The sequence below is a fragment of the Toxorhynchites rutilus genome, chromosome 2, assembly GCF_029784135.1.
Source record: "Toxorhynchites rutilus septentrionalis strain SRP chromosome 2, ASM2978413v1, whole genome shotgun sequence".
NCBI classification, from domain to species: domain Eukaryota; kingdom Metazoa; phylum Arthropoda; class Insecta; order Diptera; family Culicidae; genus Toxorhynchites; species Toxorhynchites rutilus.
In genome coordinates, this window is record NC_073745.1 from 31,934 (window position 1) to 39,118 (window position 7,185).

Genomic DNA, 7,185 nt, shown 5'->3' on the forward strand with positions numbered 1-7,185 from the left:
TATTAGCCGGTGCCCGCTCGGAAATTAATTTAATAGCAATTGCAATGTGATAGGAGCACAGTTTCTCTCACTCGCTCCTCTAAATACTATGTTCTTCTCTTTCAACCCCATTTCTTCTCTGCCACCGGACTGAACAGTGGCAATCCCATTTATTTTCTGCAACCGGACTGAACAGAGGCAATCCCATTTCTTTTCTGCCATCGGACTGAACAGTGGGTTATTAGCCGGTGCCCGCTCAGAAATTAATTTAATAGCAATTGCAATGTGATAGGAGCACAGTTTCTCTCACTCGCTCCCCTAAATACTATCGCATCGCATCGTATCGCATCGCATCGCATCGCATCGCATCGCATCGCATAGGAAAATAGTTTCTCTCGCTCGCTCGCCTAAATACTATGTTCTTCTCTCTCAATCCCATTTCTTCTCTGCCACCGGACTGAACAGTGGCAATCCCATTTATTTTCTGCCACCGTACTGAACAGTGGCAATCCCATTTATTTTCTGCAACCGGACTGAAGTGGCAATCCCATTTATTTTCTGCCACCGTACTGAACAGTGGCAATCCCATTTATTTTCTGCAACCGGACTGAACAGAGGCATTCGCATTTCTTTTCTGCCATCGGACTGAACAGTGGTTTATTAGCCGGTGCCCGCTAATAGTTTCTCTCGCATCGCATCGCATCGCTCTTTAAATACTATATTCTTCTCTTTCAATCCCATTTCTTCTCTGCCACCTGACTGAACAGTGGCAATCCCATTTATTTTCTGCCACCGTACTGAACAGTGGCAATCCCATTTATTTTCTGCAACCGGACTGAACAGTGGCAATCCCATTTATTTTCTGCCACCGTACTGAACAGTGGCAATCCCATTTATTTTCTGCAACCGGACTGAACAGAGGCAATCCCATTTCTTTTCTACCGTCGGACTGAATAGAGGCTATCCCATTTCTTTTCTGCCATCGGACTGAACAGTGGTTTATTAGCCGGTGCCCGCTAATAGTTTCTCTCGCATCGCATCGCATCGCATCGCATCGCATCGCATCGCATCGCATCGCATCGCATCGCTCTTTAAATACTATATTCTTCTCTTTCAATCCCATTTCTTCTCTGCCACCGGACTGAACAGTGGCAATCCCATTTATTTTCTGCCACCGTACTGAACAGTGGCAATCCCATTTATTTTCTGCAACTGGACTGAACAGAGGCAATCCCATTTCTTTTCTGCCGTCGGACTGAACAGAGGCAATCCCATTTATTTTCTGCCACCATACTGAACAGTGGCAATCCCATTTATTTTCTGCAACCGGACTAAACAGAGGCAATCCCATTTCTTTTCTGCCATCGGACTGAACAGTGGTTTATTAGCCGGTGCCCGCTCGGAAATTAATTTAATAGCAATTGCAATGTGATAGGAGCACAGTTTCTCTCACTCGCTCCCCTAAATACTATGTTCTTCTCTTTCAATCCCATTTCTTCTCTGCCACCGGACTGAACAGTGGCAATCCCATTTATTTTCTGCAACTGGACTGAACAAAGGCAATCCCATTTCTTTTCTGCCGTCGGACTGAACAGAGGCAATCCCATTTATTTTCTGCCACCGTACTGAACAGTGGCAATCCCATTTATTTTCTGCAACCGGACTGAACAGAGGCAATCCAATTTCTTTTCTGCCGTCGGACTGAATAGAGGCAATCCCATTTATTTTCTGCCATCGGACTGAACTGTGGTTTATTAGCCGGTGCCCGCTCGGAAATTAATTTAATAGCAATTGCAATGTGATAGGAGCACAGTTTCTCTCACTCGCTCCCCTAAATTATATGTTCTTCTCTTTCAATCCCATTTCTTCTCTGCCACCGGACTGAACAGTGGCAATCCCATTTATTTTCTGCCACCGTACTGAACAGTGGCAATCCCAAATTCTTTTCTGCCGTCGGACTGAACAGTGGCAATCCCATTTATTTTCTGCAACCGGACTAAACAGGGGCAATCCCATTTCTTTTCTGCCATCGGACTGAACAGTGGTTTATTAGCCGGTGCCCGCTCGGAAATTAATTTAATAGCAATTGCAATGTGATAGGAGCACAGTTTCTCTCACTCGCTCCTCTAAATACTATGTTCTTCTCTTTCAATCCCATTTCTTCTCTGCCACCGGACTGAACAGTGGCAATCCCATTTATTTTCTGCAACCGGACTGAACAGAGGCAATCCCATTTCTTTTCTGCCATCGGACTGAACAGTGGTTTATTAGCCGGTGCCCGCTCAGAAATTAATTTAATAGCAATTGCAATGTGATAGGAGCACAGTTTCTCTCACTCGCTCCCCTAAATACTATCGCATCGCATCGTATCGCATCGTAACGCATCGCATCGCATCGCAGTTTCTCTCGCTCGCTCGCCTAAATACTATGTTCTTCTCTCTCAATCCCATTTCTTCTCTGCCACCGGACTGAACAGTGGCAATCCCATTTATTTTCTGCCACCGTACTGAACAGTGGCAATCCCATTTATTTTCTGCCACCGTACTGAACAGTGGCAATCCCATTTATTTTCTGCAACGGGACTGAACAGAGGCAATCCCATTTCTTTTCTGCCGTCGGACTGAACAGAGGCAATCCCATTTCTTTTCTGCCGTCGGACTGAATAGAGGCAATCCCATTTATTTTCTGCAACTAGACTGAACAGAGGCAATCCCATTTATTTTCTGCAACTGGACTGAACAGAGGCAATCCCATTTATTTTCTGCAACCGGACTGACCAGAGGCAATCCCATTTATTTTCTGCCACCGTACTGAACAGTGCCAATCCCATTTATTTTCTGCAACTCGACTGAACAGAGGCAATCTCATTTCTTTTCTGCCGTCGGACTGAACAGAGGCAATCCCATTTCTTTTCTGCCGTCGGACTGAATAGAGGCAATCCCATTTATTTTCTGCAACTGGACTGAACAGAGGCAATCCCATTTATTTTCTGCAACTGGACTGAACAGAGGCAATCCCATTTATTTTCTGCAACCGGACTGACCAGAGGCAATCCCATTTATTTTCTGCCACCGTACTGAACAGTGGCAATCCCATTTATTTTCTGCAACGGGACTGAACAGAGGCAATCCCATTTATTTTCTGCAACCGGACTGACAAGAGGCAATCCCATTTCTTTTCTGCCGTCGGACTGAACATAGGCAATCCCATTTCTTTTCTGCCGTCGGACTGAATAGAGGCAATCCCATTTATTTTCTGCAACTGGACTGAACAGAGGCATTCCCATTTATTTTCTGCAACTGGACTGAACAGAGGCAATCCCATTTCTTTTCTGCCGTCGGACTGAACAGAGGCAATCCCATTTCTTTTCTGCCGTCGGACTGAATAGAGGCAATCCCATTTATTTTCTGCAACTGGACTGAACAGAGGCAATCCCATTTATTTTCTGCAACCGGACTGACCAGAGGCAATTCCATTTATTTTCTGCCACCGTACTGAACAGTGGCAATCCCATTTATTTTCTGCAACGGGACTGAACAGAGGCAATCCCATTTATTTTCTGCAACTGGACTGAACAGAGGCAATCCCATTTATTTTCTGCAACCGGACTGAACAGAGGCAATCCCATTTCTTTTCTGCCACCTTACTGAACAGTGGCAATCCCATTTATTTTCTGCCACCGTACTGAACAGTGCCAATCCCATTTATTTTCTGCAACCGGACTGAACAGAGGCAATCCCATTTCTTTTCTGCCATCGGACTGAACAGTGGTTTATTAGCCGGTGCCCGCTCGGACATTAATTTAATAGCAATTGCAATGTGATAGGAGCACAGTTTCTCTCACTCGCTCCCCTAAATACTATCGCATCGCATCGTATCGCATCGTATCGCATCGCATCGCATCGCAGTTTCTCTCGCTCGCTCGCCTAAATACTATCGCATCGCATCGTATCGCATCGTATCGCATCGCATCGCATCGCAGTTTCTCTAGCTCGCTGGCCTAAATACTATGTTCTTCTCTCTCAATCCCATTTCTTCTCTGCCACCGGACTGAACAGTGGCAATCCCATTTATTTTCTGCCACCGTACTGAACAGTGGCAATCCCATTTATTTTCTGCCACCTTACTGAACAGTGGCAATCCCATTTATTTTCTGCCACCGTACTGAACAGTGCCAATCCCATTTATTTTCTGCAACCGGACTGAACAGAGGCAATCCCATTTCTTTTCTGCCATCGGACTGAACAGTGTTTTATTAGCCGGTGCCCGCTCGGACATTAATTTAATAGCAATTGCAATGTGATAGGAGCACAGTTTCTCTCACTCGCTCCCCTAAATACTATCGCATCGCATCGTATCGCATCGTATCGCATCGCATCGCATCGCAGTTTCTCTCGCTCGCTCGCCTAAATACTATGTTCTTCTCTCTCAATCCCATTTCTTCTCTGCCACCGGACTGAACAGTGGCAATCCCATTTATTTTCTGCCACCGTACTGAACAGTGGCAATCCCATTTATTTTCTGCCACTGTCGCCGCACGGATCATGCCTTTAGAGCGTGATTCATGGCGAGAACGATAGAGCGGATGCTTAGATCGCGCTCTATCCTAAATACACAGAATAGCTTGCGCAGTGGCTTTATCGTAACTAATGAGGTTTTTCCGAAGTGCGATTATTGCTAGCTGAAAACCTAAATATCATAAAACTCCTCCGGCCAGCGATAACCCGCCGGGAAGGAGAACAAAACAAAAATAAGCAAAACGACGTAATGTGTTTACGATCAGAGCCTATCTCCGATCGTAAATACCGAAGGACGGGAGAAATCCCAAAAAGAGAGCACTATGGGTGCTATAAACGGAGCCTATCTCCGAGCTAGGACAATAAGTAATAAAACGGAGAGGAAAAGATAACACGCCTGCGAGCGTGTTAATAATCATCCCTCGTTCGCCCGTCTGGCTTAGAATAAATAATTGTAATTTTCTCTCTCTTATGCTACGCCCTTCTGGGGTAGATAAGAAGGCAATGTCTGTATATAAGAGAAAACTTGAACAGAATAAACGCACTCTCAACTGGACACTCTCAACCATACCACGGACGTAGGAGCGTCGTGGCGAAGTACCGAACCCCTCTTTTTTGTCATAAACGTATCACAACCCTGGACATCGCCCGAGCATCCTGGACACCATCGGGAGCACCCTGGACATCATCGCCGGCAGATCCCAGCGCAACAAGCGCTGGTAAGTATTGAACACCCCTCCTCCAAAGATCCGAAATTCCAACCACCCTTCCTCTCCCTTTTCCTTCCCTTGGCTCCGCCCGGCCAAACTCCCAAGTGACGCGGTACTACCGGATCGCACCAGTAGGCGCATACTCGTTATGCGCTCTACGTGATCTGGCCTACCACATAGCGTCCAGTAAAGGGCTTTCCCTTCGTGTCATCAGCACGATCTCGAACTGCAGCCACATTTGGTGGCTCCAGAGAGGAGTCTTTTCCTAAAGACACTGTACGAACTCACAACACGCTCGGTTGAGTTGAGAATCCTGTTAAATTGATTTGCGCCCGTCGTTGAACGGAGAGGTTCGGTCTTGTAAAGACGAACAAGGTGAGGTTGTCTGTGGACATCACCATTTAGCCAAGAGGCAAATTGCGCATTTCAAGAAACAGAAATTAGGTCCTGAAAGACGGACAAATTAGGCCGTAGAAATCGGCATCTTGTTGAAACAAGTCCAGCTTTATAAACAGACCGATCGCCAGTCAGGCATAGTTGGACGAAGGCAACCAGGCGCCTCGTCAACATCAACTGTAATCCGGTCACGAGGGCCGGAAGACGAATATTGTGCAACGTTTGAAATCAGCGTAGGCAACTAGGCGCCACGCTTGGTTTAAGACAAGGCGAAGGCAACCAGGCGCCTCGCCACTTGCGCATTATAACACAGTTTAAACATCGAGTGACGGCAACCAGGCTCCTCACTCAGGAATAATGATATCAAGCTTTACGAGATCATCACGCCCGTGCTGTGATGCATGTGGCAAGAAAATTGAACTAGACAATCTGGTCCAATGCAGACAGTGCAAAAGGAATTATCATCATTCCTGTGTAGGACATACACCCACTGAAGAGGAAACCTATTTAGTATGCTCGCTTTGTTCCCCTACCAAAACAAACGAAAGTGAGGGAAAGGCACAGGCACCTGCAGCGTCTCATCCCTCAACTAATTCGAGGGAACAAAAACAGATAGAGGAGCTGACGAATCTAGTTACACAACTAGCTGAGATGCATGTTAGCGAACGCAACAACATAACCACATTAAAAAAGGAAATAGTAACAATGCAGGCATCACTCAACGCTCTAGTCGTGGGCGCAACGACAATAGCAACACAGCGACAAACAGAATTACCATGCTCTCCGGCGCAAGCACAGTCAACTGAACCCCTAATCAATATCTCCGGGCAACAACGTGACCGAGCAACGATTCAAACACCACTACCAATGAGATCCGGTCCATCAATTGGCTGGGAGCAGAGTGCAATGATGCCAGCTCCACAGCATGGAGATTTTACGATTCTAATGAAGAGGCAAGCTTTGACTCCCTTGCCAAAATTCAGCGGGTCGCCCAAAGATTGGGCTAAATTCAAAAGGATCTACGAAGTCAGCACGAGAGAATGTGCGTTTTCCAATCATGAAAATCTCTCCAGACTTGAAGCTGCCCTTGAAGGACGCGCAGCTAGAAGCGTGCAGCAACTATTTATAAACTCGGAAAATGTTCCGAGTATAATAGAGAGACTAGAGGAAAATTTCGGAAACCCTAAATTCATATATGAGGAACTACTGCACGATCTACAGAAGCTTAAAAGAGAAAGTAGATCAATAATAATCGAAATGTCAGATGCTTTAGAAAATATGGTGGCAAACATGACGATCATAAATCAAAGAGGTTACCTACTAGATGCGAGGTTAATAGAAGACCTAGTTAAGAGACTACCTTATAACCTGCAAATAGAATGGACACGCCATAGAACGACGACTGGTGATGCCCCATCTTTAGAAGAAATGAGTAACTGGCTGAAACCTCACGCCAAAATAATGAGGAATATGGCTTCTCCTCTACCTTCTACAGTTAGAAGCCAGATACATGTCCATCAAGAGATGCCACGCATGAAATGTCCGGTTTGCTCGAATAACCATAAAATCTTCAATTGCACGGA

The 7,185-nt window shown here is 45.8% G+C and overlaps 1 pseudogene; it reads left to right on the forward strand.

Annotated features, from left to right (window-relative positions):
• The first annotated feature begins 4,599 nt into the window (after positions 1-4,599).
• LOC129772129 (U4 spliceosomal RNA) lies at positions 4,600-4,728 on the forward strand (annotated as a pseudogene).
• Positions 4,729-7,185: the final 2,457 nt, after the last annotated feature.